Below are 14,019 nucleotides of genomic sequence, written 5' to 3' on the forward strand. Positions count from 1 at the left end.
TAAAATGGCGTCTGTAATGGATGTGCGTTGCAAACAACGGGCAGTGATCGAGTTTCTTTTGGCGGAAAACCAGGGCATCTCACATATTCATAGGCGCTTGCAGAATGTCTACGGTGATCTGGCAGTGGACAAAAGCACGGTGAGTCGTTGGGCAAAGCGTGTGTCATCATCGCTGCAAGGTCAAGCAAGACTGTCTTATCTCCCGCGTGCGGGCCGGCCGTGCACAGCTGTGACTCCTGCAATGGCGGAGCGTGCGAACACACTCGTTCGAGATGATCGACGGATCACCATCAAACAACTCAGTGCTCAGCTTGACATCTCCGTTGGTAGTGCTGTCACAATTGTTCACCAGTTGGGATATTCAAAGGTTTGTTCCCGCTGGGTCCCTCGTTGTCTAACCGAACACCATAAAGAGCAAAGGAGAACCATCTGTGCGGAATTGCTTGCTCGTCATGTGGCTGAGGGTGACAATTTCTTGTCAAAGATTGTTACAGGCGATGAAACATGGGTTCATCACTTCGAACCTAAAACAAAACGGCAATCAATGGAGTGGCGCCACACCCACTCCCCTACTAAGAAAATGTTTAAAGCCATACCCTCAGCCGGTAAAGTCATGGTTACAGTCTTCTGGGACGCTGAAGGGGTTATTCTGTTCGATGTCCTTCCCCATGGTCAAACGATCAACTCTGAAGTGTATTGTGCTACTCTTCAGAAATTGAAGAAACGACTTCAGTGTGTTCGTAGGCACAAAAATCTGAACGAACTTCTCCTTCTTCATGACAACGCAAGACCTCACACAAGTCTTCGCACCCGAGAGGAGCTCACAAAACTTCGGTGGACTGTTCTTCCTCATGCACCCTACAGCCCCGATCTCGCACCGTCGGATTTCCATATGTTTGGCCCAATGAAGGACGCAATCCGTGGAAGGCACTACGCGGATGATGAAGAAGTTATTGATGCAGTACGACGTTGGCTCCGACATCGACCAGTGGAATGGTACCGTGCAGGCATACAGGCCCTCATTTCAAGGTGGCGTAAGGCCGTAGCATTGAATGGAGATTACGTTGAAAAATAGTGTTGTGTAGCTAAAAGATTGGGGAATAACCTGGTGTATTTCAATGCTGAATAAAACAACCCCTGTTTCAGAAAAAAAATGTGTTGCATTACTTATTGAACTGCCCTCGTATGTACAGCTCGACAATTTTTGCCTGACTTCCCTCGGAGTAACACCATCTCGTCTCCAGAGAACATAGAGTACATGCCTGTAATAAGAGTGGATGTACTCACGACTGTTTAGTTTCAAACTGTACCGAGCCAAGCAAACGACGTTTCGAGGTTTACCCCTGATAACTGAGTCACGTAGCTGGGACGCCCATTACAGATAACGTTGTTCTGGTGTGGTAGCCTGAGATGGTAGTGTTGTGTACCCAGTGACAACACATGCCGTCACACCTGGTGCTCGGGCTGTGTGACGACAACATTCTCGGCTAAGACACCACACACTGATAAATCCAGCGTGATTCTTAGGGCAGGACCTGGACTTTTCCGAAATGACGATGTGGTGTCATGCCTGCGTCAATGGCGTTGCTGCAGTTGGGCGCACAACCATAGCGCGATCCATTCTCTGCTTCTGCATCAAGGGAAGCCGCAACCAAGTTACTGTGGCCAGGTGAAAGTACTTTCGTCTGGCCACATCTGTGGGTTGTTTCATTTGTCTGGAAGGAGGATCATCAAACTGGAACACATGAAATATTGTTGTTGTTGTTGTGGTCTTCAGTCCTGAGACTGGTTTGATGCAGCTCTCCATGCTACTCTATCCTGTGCAAGCTTCTTCATCTCCCAGTACCTACTGCAACCTACATCCTTCTGAATCTGCTTAGTGTATTCATCTCTTGGTCTCCCTCTACGATTTTTACCCGCCACGCTGCCCTCCAATGCTAAATTTGTGATCCCTTGATGCCTCAAAACATGTCGTACCAACCGATCCCTTCTTCTAGTCAAGTTGTGCCACAAACTTCTCTTCTCCCCAATCCTATTCAATACCTCCTCATTAGTTACGTGATCTATCCACCTTATCTTAAGCATTCTTCTGTAGAACCACATTTCGAAAGCTTCTATTCTCTTCTTGTCCACACTAGTTATCGTCCGTGTTTCACTTCCATACATGGCTACACTCCATACAAATACTTTCAGAAACTACTTCCTGACACTTAAATCTATACTCAATGTTAACAAATTTCTCTTCTTGAGAAACGTTTTCCTTGCCATTGCCAGTCTACATTTTATATGCTCTCTACTTCGACCATCATCAGTTATTTTACTCCCCAAATAGCAAAACTCCTTTACTACTTTAAGTGTCTCATTTCCTAATCTAATTCCCTCAGCATCGCCCGATTTAATTTGACTACATTCCATTATCCTCGTTTTGCTTTTGTTGATGTTCATCTTATATCCTCCTTTCAAGACACTGTCCATTCCGTTCAACTGCTCTTCCAAGTCTTTTGCTGTCTCTGACAGAATTACAATGTCATCGGCGAACCTCAAAGTTTTTACTTTTTCTCCATGAATTTTAATGCCTACTCCGAATTTTTCTTTTGTTTCCATTACTGCTTGCTCAATATCCAGATTGAATAACATCGGGGAGAGGCTACAACCCCGTCTCACTCCTTTCCCAACCACTGCTTCCCTTTCATGTCCCTCGACTCTTATAACTGCCATCTGGTTTCTGTACAAATTGTAAATAGCCTTTCGCTCCCTGTATTTTACCCCTGCCACCTTTAGAATTTGAAAGAGAGTATTCCAGTCAACATTGTCAAAAGCTTTCTCTAAGTCTACAAATGCTAGAAACGTAGGTTTGCCTTTCCTTAATCTTTCTTCTAAGATAAGTCGTAAGGTCAGTATTGCCTCACGTGTTCCAGTATTTCTACGGAATCCAAACTGATCTTCCCCGAGGTCGGCTTCTACTAGTTTTTCCATTCGTCTGTAAAGAATTCGTGTTAGTATTTTGCAGCTGTGGCTTATTAAACTGATTGTTCGGTAATTCTCACATCTGTCAACACCTGCTTTCTTTGGGATTGGAATTATTATATTCTTCCTGAAGTCTGAGGGTATTTCGCCTGTTTCATACATCTTGCTCACCAGATGGTAGAGTTTTGTCAGGACTGGCTCTCCCAAGGCCGTCAGTAGTTCCAATGGAATGTTGTCTACTCCGGGGGCCTTGTTTCGATTCAGGTCTTTCAGTGCTCTGTCAAACTCTTCACGCAGTATCGTATCTCCCATTTCATCTTCATCTACATCCTCTTCCATTTCCATAATATTGTCCTCAAGTACATCGCCCTTGTATAGACCCTCTATATACTCCTTCCACCTTTGTGCTTTCCCTTCTTTGCTTAGAACTGGGTTTCCATCTGAGCTCTTGATGTTCATACTTGAGGTACTCATTAACAAATTGTTCTCCTGAGGTACAATGTTCAACATTAACATCAGAAACTTTAACGACTCGTTGGTCGTAGACGTTGATGATGGCTGCTGTAGCTGAGGTCTCGAACTGGGCAGAGTTGTCGCGTGACCAACAACTGTATTCACCCCAGCGTGAGAGCGCTGCAGTGCTGGGGAGGTGGCGTTTTCTCCTGAAGCGCCTCCCATACGTCGTTGCGAATTGGAGTGAATCCTCACTGTGTCTGTGGTATCGGTTCGCATTGCAGTCTCTGGGGGATAACACTATGGTGATAGTCCGCACTCTTCGCAGACTCTGTCAAACTCTCCGTGTGGATAACTGTCTCGCCGCAGAGAACGCCATCTGTGACTCAGTACACTGACGTGGCTGTACGATCCTGAACGAGTGAGCGGACAATATGAGTTTACCTTGGCGGGACTAGCATGGTGCTCAGTATGGCTGCCAGGGGCTCATCCTTTCCTTCTACAAGGTGTAACAAAAATGTACAGCACAAATTGCAAGACACATTCCACAAATGCAGACGAAGAAATTATGTCAAATTAACATGAGTCCGAAAACGCTTTTTTTCGATGTTACAACTCATTTTTTCCAACTCGTTAATCATGGGGAACATACATGAACAGCACGCAACAGCTCACCACATGCAATTCTCTTTCACAGGAGATATTCAATATGCCATCCGTGGACATTGATACATGCATCAACCCGCTATCATAGTGAATCCCGAACCCCATAATGTGTCCCAGGAGCATTGCGTATAGCCTTCCATAATACAGGCACAGAAACTCTGTACAACTTGTTCTAGGGTTCAATACAGATTTCAAATGCCCCCAGAAATAAAACTGCAGTGGATTCAGGCCCGCAGAGTGTGGAGGTCATATACTGGTTTCATCTCTACCAATCCATCTGTCACCAAGTCTGTTATTTAGAAGCCAATGCACGTGAACATCAAAATGAGGAGATGATCCATCGTGCGTGAAGCACGTAGTTTGTGGCACAGCTAAAGGCAGACTTATTAACGGATCAGGTAGACTATTCTCTGCGAAATTATGACGACTCTGTCCGTTGAGCCTGGATGGAAGAAATTTATGCCCTGCCAAAAAATGAGCAACAAAGCCAGCCCAAAAACTGACAGAAAATCTTTGCTGAAGACTTGGTTCAACAGTTGCATGAGGACGTACGTCTGTTCATACATCCCTATTGTGAAAATTTACAATCTGATCTCGTTGAAACGACGTACCACCTGTGAAGAGCACCTTTGCTTTAAAATCAGGATTGACACTTTGTTGAATAAACCATTCGCAGAAGAGCACCAATGCAGGAAAATCAGCTGCTGATAGACCCTGCACGCGCTGCAAATGATATGGATGCAGCTGGTGCTCGTGTAACACTCGCCAGGCAATCATGTGGTCAACATTTAGTGTTGCTGCTACATGTCTTGTACTGACACTAGGGTCGTCGTCAACTGAGTGGAGAATTGACGCCTTCCGCTGCGGCGTCCTCGTCTTTCTAGGCCTCTCCCGGTTGTGAGTACCAGGCTTAAATGCCTCACGTTCCCTAAGACGACGATCAAGGCTTCAAACGTTTTCCCGACGGGCACCTTCGTCCTGGAAATCCCTCCTCGTACCAACAATAAGTGCGAGCGCCATTGTCGTCAGTTAATCCATACATCAAATGAGGATCTGCTATCTCTGCATCTGTGTACACTGCCACTGTGCGAGGCAAGTCTGTGATTTACTCTACGCAATAATTAACCAGTCTACTTGCAACGGTCGTACTGATCGCTGGGACAGTTGATGTAACCGTAAACATGAAACTACGAATGTCGCATGGCAACAGCGACATGTAAAACAAAACACTAGCGGTGCGCAACGAAAGCAGACGTGGTCAAGAGTGCATGTCCCCCATGATTCTAACTTTCTGTTGTTGAGTTTCTCATGATTAATGAGTTGGATAAAATAAGCTGTAACATGAAACAAAACGTTTATGGACCCATGTTCAACTACGTGTGAGGAATGTGTCCTGCAACTTCTGTCGTACATTTTTATTGTACCCTATATAAATAACGTTCATGGGGTCCTGACCAACACAAGCAGCAATATCGAGGAACTATCGACAACAATCTTGATACTGATAAGCCACTGTCTTGCCAAATACTTGCAGATAGGTGTTCCTAGTTCTTATACGAGACATAACTCGATATTCGCGGGAGATTTCTGAATGAGACACCCGCTGTTCAATGTCTTCATACATGCAGAATATAGGTGGCGTTACTCCTGTCATCTTTTGCGATTGTGCTGAAATTCCAATCATATGCATATACAAGTACATGGCATATTTCGTGCTGAATTGATGTCTGTGGCATTGTGCATTGATGGAATTTTCAGTTTTAATGGCCAGCGGTATAAATTTCAACTAAACAAAGTTATAGCTGTAGTAGTGTTACTATCTGGGGAAAAACGGTGCTTTGCCATCCATCCTAGGCCCTTGCTTTTAATTTACTACCGTGATCTACCAAGACAAGTGTCGAGACTTCTTTTAGAAAGAGACCCAGCTAAAAATCACTCTCAGATGTTTTCGAATGGGAAAGAAAGGATTGTACAAAAACAATTATCTGAGCGGGCCAGTCGTAGGGAAATGCTGAGACTGAATCCTGTAGAGAGGAGGGGTGGGGGGGGGGGGGGTGGGAGGGGGTTGTATTGCTACTGCGGGACGCTCTGTTGTTATGCTGAGTATGAGGAACTTCAGTGTCAACTAGGAGATGACTCAAAAGTGTGGATCTGAGTGTAACAAATGGCCGTAAGTCAGTCATTGTCAGCAGACGTCTGGCATCATTCAACCTCGTGGTCACAGAAATAGTGCGGTAGCCAGGAACGAGGTGCTGCAGTGGTGAGGGGCTGGATTACGTAATAAACCGCTGGCCTGGGTGGCCGAGCGGTTCTAGGCGCTTCATCTGGAACCGCGCGACCGCTACGGTCGCAGGTTCGAATCCTGCCTCGGGCACGGATGTGTGTGATGTCCTTAGGTTAGTTAGGTGTAAGTAGTTCTAACTTCAAGGGGACTGATGACCTCAGATGTTAAGTCCCGTAGTGCTCAGAGCCATTTGAACCATTTGAACCTAATACACACATAATCTTTAAAACAAATTTATTAGGGATAAAATTTACTAGATAGTACAGGATCTTGAATATTCTTTTTAATTGATCACGTCCACAATGAACTTAAACAAATAAGCATTGGAGAAGAAAACTCAATCACAGCTTCTCACTTGAAAAATGAAACGCTCAAACTTTAAACTCCAGAAAACTACTGTGGCTACAAGCCGAAGAGTTCTTACAGTGAAAAAATTTACTTGTAACCAATCCAAAATTGCAAGACAGTAACTAAGTTGAAAACCAGTGAAAACCTTAATCAGCATTCTATTAAATGAACTGCTTTCTGTTACACCTAAAAAACTATATTTTATACATCAGTGAGGCTATAGGTTGTCTCAAGAACCACAGTAACAAGACTCAGGCATCACGCTTAGAACCAGGGTGTAAGTACGCTGTTCAGGTTTATATGTTTTTAACGCCATGTAGCGCTCTGTATGAAAATCACTGACTGTACTGTGTGCAGATGTGGCTGGTTGGCATTGTTGGAATATTCGCTATCGTAGTGTTGGGCAGTTGGATGTGAACAGCGCGTAGCGTTGCGCAGTTGGAGGTGAGCCACCAGCAGTGATGGATGTGGGGAGAGAGAAGCCAGAGTTTTGAGATGTTAATATGAGCAGACGATCTGAACGCGTGTCCGTCAGAAAAAGGAAATTTGTCAAACTGGATGTCATATATATATATATATATATATATATATATATATATATATATATATATATATATTGACTTTTGAACACTATTAAGGTAAATACATTGTTTGTTCTCTATCAAAATCTTTGATTTACTAACTATGCCTATTAGTAGCTAGTGTCTTAAGTAGTTAGAATCTTTTATTTAGCTGGCAGTATTGGTGCTCGCTGTATTGCAGTAGCTCGAGTAACGAAGATTTTTGTGAGGTAAGTGATTCATGAAAGGTATAGGTTATTGTTAGTCAGGGCCATTCTTTTGTAGGGATTATTGAAAGTCAGACTGCGTTGCGCTAAAAATATTGTGTGTCATTTTAGTGTTGATCAGAATAAGTAAAGAGAGAACTGTCCGAGTACTTTCAGTTTTGCTCAGCTGTTTGAAAATCTAATAACGTAATAAGTTTACCAGCACAGTAATTCATAATTTTTCTAAGGGGACATTTCAAGGGGACGTGGCTACTGGCTTCAGGTTACGGGATAATTAAGGGTAACGGTAACGAGGACCACTGACCCATGGCATACATAACACTCGTCAGCCATCCCTAAAAGCCATAGGATTTACAAGAGCAATTATTAAGCTACCTGGAACACAAATACAGTTTCAGAACAAATGAAGATAGACGATTAAAAGAAACGCATTCAGATTTCAGCAGATGAACAAATCTAACTACTAAGACTTCAGTAACCAGCGTGTTGATTAACGAAATGACTCAAAATATCCATACGAATGTATCCAATCAATGTTTTAGCCAGTTACGTAATTGAAACTTCATGGCAGATTAACCACTGTGACAATTTCAATCACCAAACTTCCCCGCACTCAGCACATTTTAATTAGTCCAAAAGTATCATGATAAATTTTTTCAGAGCTCAAAAAACTATATTCAACTCGTGTCTAGACTCTGTTTCTAAAAATAAATAAACAAATATAAAAAAACCTCACAGTAGCAGACATCGAGAGTGCGATAAGGCTGGTAGGTTTCCCCATGAGAATAACCACTTAGCAAGGAAATTTATCCGCACTCTAAATGAAGTAAAGGAAATCTCCGCAACAAGCGGGCAAACCAAGCCGGATCCACAAGATGTTCACGACCCAGGTGAGAAATCACCATCGCACTGCCCTATCACAACAGGTGGGGGGCTCCTCCCTAGGCATCCGCGCCGCTCCGTCACACCCTCTGGTGACAACAAAGGAGTTCATCACTATCCATATATGAGGATATTCGTGGAAAGGTAAATCGAAATGCCGCGCCTCGTCTCAGTCACATATCACACTACAGCAACCACAAGTGAATCAATAGTACACGTCACTACGCATAACCTCGTAATAAAATTTACTGCCATTTTCTGTTTCTCTCGAAGTAATAACTAATATCCAAGAATGCGACTAACAGATTCTTGTTAATATGATATGCATTTTTTGCCTCCTGTTCTAATCATTGTTTATCTTGTAAATATGTTATTAGTTTCAGAATCAGCTAGCAACTAACTTAGTAAATAGCGAATGGATTGAACTGAGCGTAGCTTGAACGTAGATACATTTCGTGTAATACAAGTATTAATTATGTAATCAGTTTACATTCAAGAGCCCGCCTCCGTAGCTGAGTGGTCATCGCGGATGACTCCCATGTGGGAGTGGGTTCGGTTTCCGGTACTGCAATGGAGTTTTCAGAGGTGGGGGGACCGGAACGGGTAGCAGTCAGACTCTTGAGAACAACAGAGGAGTTACTTGACCGAGTAATAGCGGTCACAAGGTCAAGGAACCCTACGACGACTGGGAGAGGACGGTGTTGACCGCATCTCCTCCCTGCTGCATCCAATGACCCCATAGGCAGAAGAAGACACGGCGGTCGGTCGGGCCGCATTGGCCTGTCTATAGCAACAAAGACGGAAGTTTTTACTTTACATTCTGGCAACTGACAAACATGATTTATTTATTTATTATCAAAAGTTGTACCCGATTGCATCCCGTTTAAATAATGATCATAAACTAGCTTCTCAAAGTGAATAACTTAATAAATCTATCAGCACATTGCCTGTAGAATGGGACTGACAAAACTACCACTAATTCATCCATGGAATTTTTTTGTAGTTGTGCACCTCACAGTAATGAAGACAAACCAACAGCTATTGAATAAAAGGAATAGAAAAAAGCAGTAATATTTACGTATATCGGCCTGAAACTGCCGCTGTTGGTTTGAAATCATTATTATTAATATAATTGACCGGATTTTAGAAAATATGAGTAGTAGAAAACCAACAGGTACTAATTGTTTTCAAAATGGTTCAAATGGCTCTGAGCACTATACGACTTAATATCTGAGGTCATCAGTCCCCTAGAACTTAGAACTACTTAAAGTTAACTAACCTAATGGCATCACACACATCCATGCCCGAGACAGGATTCGAATCTGCGACAGTAGCGGTCGCGCGGTTCCAGACTAAAGCCCCTAGAACCGCTCGGCCACGGCGTCTGGCACTAATTGTTTTCTGATGCGTTTATTCCAAATGACATGTTTCGGGCTCCCCGCCTCGTCAGATTTCCTGGTGTAAATACTGTAACAAATAATTAGTTACTCATTCTTTTAAACACCCTATGTCAAGAAGAAAGCACAAACTGGAACTAATTGTCAGAACCAATACATACCATTTAGAAGCAAAAATAACTTTGACAGCTCGTTCCTTACACCTGCATTCACGAACCAAAAGGCGTTACATATAATTAGAACTTGGAAAATGGGAATGTTGGTCTTGAGAAGGACTATGAAAAACTGCTACCTCAGTACACTCCGACTTGTTAGATAAACCATGCGCTACAAGAGGGCACCTCCTTACGGCATAGAGGCCGTGCAAATGCCGATTTGTTTACTAAAAATAAAAACAGTAACCAATAACAACTAAACATACATATTGTGTGCCTGTACATAGGCACGTTGAAACACACATCACAGTAGTACACAGTACAAGAGAGTACATTAGAAAATTGCAGAAAAACTATTTTGGCTTGGCATAATGAAGTTTTTACTCTGCAGCGGAGTGTGCGCTGATTTGAAACTTCCTGGCAGATTATAACTATATGCCGGACCGAGACACGAACTCAGGACCATTGCCTTACGCGGTCAAGTACGACTCCGGACCCATCCTCAGAATTTTACTTCCACCTCCGCAATTGTCCGCGAAAGGCAAAGGTCCCGAGTTCGAATCTCGGTCCAGCGCACAGTTGTACTCTGACAGGAAGTTTCATATTTTGACTTGGATTATGAGGAGGAGGGATTTTTGGTGTGTGGGGCACTCAAATCCGCGGTTATCAGCTCCCGTACAAAGTTCCGATCTTTACGCAGTCCAATCTAGCCACGTTACGAACTGTGATGAAATTATGAGGAGAATACAAAAACCCAGTCCTCTGACTTAGTTCCAAGAATACGACGATGTGCAATAATTGTCACACGCTGAACAACATTTTAGAATGATCTGAAGATGGCTTGTCAATGAGCCGAAATTGGTAATCAGTAAAGAAAATTAGCGACCTCGACGTAGGATTTTTATCACACGTGTTTTAAACCAACAGGTTGCGTATCTCCTCGTTGACTTTGTCTAAGAATAACAAAAGTATCTAGAAAAAAGTCCGCGAAAAGTGCAGCCAACTCGGCTGGGAATCGAACGCATGACCCCATGATCCACAGGCAACAACGCTGGCCACTAGAATACGAGCTGTATAGTTTGTTTTGGAAAGAAATGGCTGATAAAAAATACTAAAGGATTTGTTCAGATTTAGAATTACACTTCTTTGCTATTCGTCAAACAAAAAATCTTACGACGTTTGTCCCGCCCTGTGGTTTATTGTTGCGGCTATCCTTATGCCAAAATGTTCACTGCTCGTTAAAAGAGTAACATACAACAATAAAAATATATGTAGTGTAGCTGCACGTAAGTACAATAAAAGAAGCATTACTGTACTACATGTCCACGAGATTGTACCTGTCAACGTATCAAAATATTTATTTATCTTATTAAAAGCATAACGTATCAAAATTTTTTCTTAATTCACTGATAAGAGAAGTACACAGGGAAGGGGCTGTATATTTCAGCGTTTAAATTTTTTTATATTTTTAATTCTTTTTTATTTTTTATTTTATTTTTTGCCCGTGACCTTACTGACTACTAGCAATTTTTTTACGTGTAAAGGAAAAAAAGCAGTAATATTCTTTATGAGGTACTGTATTTCTGAAATTTCAGAGTGAATCAAAGAACACGAGTGTTCTTTCCTTTCTTCATTTTCTCTCCCTCACATTTTTTTTCGTGTTGGCTCCAAGGATTCCGTTCAGCGAGTCTGTCTGAAGAGTCGAGAGGAAGACAAACAAGCTTGCCTCTGTCGAGAATGACGCAGCCCCCTCCCCGTCGGCGTCCCCCCCCCCCCCCCCCCCCCCCCAGTACAGAGTACAGCCGGCAGGGCCGACACGAGTAGGTACGGCCGGCGCACCGTGGGCCAACTTTTATCAGAAACTATCAGGGGCAGGCCGCGGAGGCACTCGCCGGCGTTTCGCTCTCCAGTGTCTCAGCCGCAGAGTATCATATATAGCCCCCTCGGGGGGTGGGATTTTCCTCCCGCCCCCCCTCCAGAACGCCGACTCTAACGGAACGCCTTCCTGCCCGCTCTCCCGCGATTTTCCGTGATGCTGCTGTCGCGGCGAGAGCATTTCCAGAGCCGTCGCTGTGTCTCAGAAGAAAGAGGACACACACACGACCTGACGCACGTGCCATGAATGGATGGCAGTACATGAAAGACTCCGGATTCTCGAGGGCTTCAGTCATTCGTATCCCGCTTTCCGTTGGCTGCAACAACAGCTTAGCAAGAGAATGTAACAGAGCGCCATTAATACTGAATATTTTTGTCACATTATGTTACGAAAAACACAGTGTATCTTAGTGTGTACTTAATATTTGTAATTCTTTTACTCACCGAGATATATAAAACAAAATAGCAGTTATGCAAAGGATTCCATGCATACCATAAAAAATGAATGAACGTATGAACACTCAAGTGACAAAAGTCACGGGATACCTGCTAATCTACATCTAAATCCATACTCCGCAAGCTACCTGATGGTGTGTGGCGGAGGGTACTTTGAGTGCCTCTATCGGTTCTCCCTTCTATTCCAGTCTCGCATTGTTCATGGAAATATCGTGTTGGACCTGCTTTTTCCCTGCTTAGCTTTGGATATGTCCGCTGCACAAATAATGAGACATGGTGGCCCTGTAGCCGTCCATAACCACTGAAGTGCTGCCGTGTAGGATTTTGTACATGGAACTGATCTCTCGATTATATCTCATAAATGTTCGATATGATTCATGTCTGGTGATTTGGGTGGCCAAATAATTCGTTCGAACTGTGCAGTAAGTTCTTCAAACCAACTGCGAGCAGTTGTGGCCTAGTTCAAAAAATGGCTCTGAGCACTATGGGACTTAACATCTGAGGTCAACAGTCCCCTAGAACTTAGAACTACTTAAACCTAACTAACCTAAGGACATCACACACATCCGTGCCCGAGGCAGGATTCGAATTTGCGACCGTAGCGGTCGCACGGTTCCACACCGAAGCGCCTAGAACCGCACGGCCACTCCGGCCGGCGATGAGCATCGTACAAAAAAGGTCATAGAACCAGCTGATTACTGAGTTTATCTAGGTCTAAAGAGACTGTGGCTGGAAGATTAAACGTGACCTGGGCTACTTTGTCTAAAGAAAACAGGGTTTTTAAAACGGAGGTTCCGCTGCCTCTCAAAAGGAAATTTACAAGCAGCGTGGATTACTAGTTTCAGATGTATAGATATGCATCATTCTGTCACAGTGTTTATGAGTATTAATTATTACGCAACTAAATGTGACATGGAAGTATTAAAGAATGAAGAGATTCGCTTGCAGTTCTTTAAGACTATGATTCTGTGGCAAGGAATAGCTCTGTAGGCAGTGCAGTTGATGAGGAATGAACGTCTCTAAATAGGCAATCACAGAAACTGCAAAGAAAAACATGCATATAAACATAGTAACTGTGAAGAACCCATGGGTAGCAAAAGAAATAGATTAGTTGGTCGATGCAGGAAGCAAGTACAAAAAATTTTAGGGAAATTCAGGAATACAGAAATAAAGTAGCTTAGGAATAAAAAAAGTATGAAGTGCAGGGAGACTAAGGCGAAATGGTTTGTATGAAATATACGACGGATCAAAGAAAGAAAAGATTGTCTGAAGGACTGGCTCAGCGTGTAGAAAAGGCGATACAGCATTGGGGAAATTAAAATCAAGGTTGTAACATTAAGAGTGCAACGAGAATTCCACTGCTAAATGAAGACTAGAGATGGATAGTTAGAAAGAGTACAGTGAAGGCTTCTATGAGTATGAAGACTTGTCTGACTGATATAAGAGGAATCAGGCGTCGATATAGAAGAGATAGCAATGCAGTATCAAAATCAGAATTTAAAAGAGCAGAAGGGATACATAACATACCATCAGAACTGCAAATATCGTTGGTGGAAGTGGCAACAAAACAACTGGTGTGTAGAATGTATGAGTCTGGTGACACACTATCCGACTTTCTCAAAAATATCATCCACACAATTCCGAAGACTGCAAGAGTTGAAAATAGTGAGATTTATTGCACAATGCGTCCAAGGTGGTGAGAAGAAAAGTATACATAACAGAATGGAAAAGAAGACTGAGGATGTTATA

This window comes from Schistocerca nitens, chromosome 7 (assembly GCF_023898315.1).
Source record: "Schistocerca nitens isolate TAMUIC-IGC-003100 chromosome 7, iqSchNite1.1, whole genome shotgun sequence".
Taxonomy (NCBI): Eukaryota; Metazoa; Arthropoda; class Insecta; order Orthoptera; family Acrididae; genus Schistocerca; species Schistocerca nitens.